Raw genomic sequence first — 1,573 nt, forward strand, 5'->3', positions numbered from 1 at the left:
AGCTAGTCCGAATGAATTCTACGCCACTATGGCTCTTCAGCACAACCAACCACGGCCCAGATTTGATGACATATTGGGTCTCAACCTGTACCTCTGGGTCTGCACCAAGGCACACAACAACACGGGAATGTTGGCGGGCGTGTGATCCAACGTTATTGAGAACTTGGGAATAAGAACAGGGATTGGAATATTAAAGATTGGAAGAACAAAGATTGGATTGGAAAAACAGAAATTGAAAGAACAGAGATCGGAAGAACAGATATTGGAAAAACAAATATTGGAAGAACAGAAATTGGAAGAACAGATATTGGAAGAACAGATATTGGAAGAACAGAAATTGGGAGAACAGATGCTGGAAAAACAGAGATTGGAAGAATAGAAATAGGGAGAATAAAGATTTGAAGAACAGAAATTGGAAGAAAAAAGAATGGAAGAACAAAATTTTGGAAGAGCAAAAGTTTGAAGAACAAAATATTGGAAGAGCAAAGGTTGGTAGAAGAGAGATTGGAAGAATAAAGAATGGAAGAACGAAGATTGGATTGGAAGAACAAAGATTGCATGAGGAAAAAAATAGGAAGAACAGAAATTGGAAGAACAAATAAGAACAGAAATTGAGTAAACAAAGATTAGAAGAACAGAAATAGAGAGAACAAAGATTGGAAGAACAGAGATTGGAAGAACAGAGATTGGAAGAACAGAGATTAGAAGAACAGAGGTTGAAAGAACAAAGATTGAAAGAACAAAGAATGAAAGAACAAAGGATCGACTTCACCAATTGGTTCCACCCGCTAACAAAGCGACTTCTCATGGTATGCTTTCGACTCCCGCAGTAACAGACTGTTTTCTTATAGTGGAAGTCTGCGATCTTTTATGTCGCCACCGACTCAGAAAGTTACGAGGTTTAGGAAGCGGGCTGCTCAGGCAGGTGTAACGTTGACAGACAGGGGGAAACACTCCGCCTTCTAAAATTGAGGCAGCGTGGGGAAATCAGGCGCTCGTCAAAATAATGAAGTCGGAAAAATTAGCCGTTTTCTGGGTGGAGGACAATTTTTTTTTCTTCTAATTTTTAAAGATTTTTTTTTTGGGGGGGGGGCTCAACACCTCTTATGTCTATTTAAAAACATATTTCTGTGTGGATTTTTACTGAAAAACAAGGATTAGAGGCACAAAGGTTTCAAAGGACTCAAGGTATGGAAGTTACAAAACTTTGGCAGTCATTTTCTCATTAATTTTACCTCTGAAACCAGGCAACCCTCCCCTCCTTCAGTCGCAAATATCTCGACTTTTATTCAAAATAAATTGATATTTTTTTCATCAAAAGCGAGGCAAATAAACAGGCTTTATGATGATGCCAATGACCCCATTTGGCCAAAAATTGACGAGTGCCTGATTTCACCATGTCGTGCCACAAATGATCGAGGACTTGCCATACGTATACAGCAAAATAATTGCTGTTTGTTATTGCTTGTTTGTTTGTTGTATGTTCGTTTGTTCTCTTGTTTGTTTGTTGTATGTTCGTTTGTTCTCTTGTTTGTTTGTTGTATGTTCGTTTGTTCTCTTGTTTGTTTGTTGT

The sequence above is a fragment of the Aplysia californica genome, unplaced genomic scaffold (assembly GCF_000002075.1).
Source record: "Aplysia californica isolate F4 #8 unplaced genomic scaffold, AplCal3.0 scaffold00652, whole genome shotgun sequence".
Classification (NCBI taxonomy): Eukaryota; Metazoa; Mollusca; class Gastropoda; order Aplysiida; family Aplysiidae; genus Aplysia; species Aplysia californica.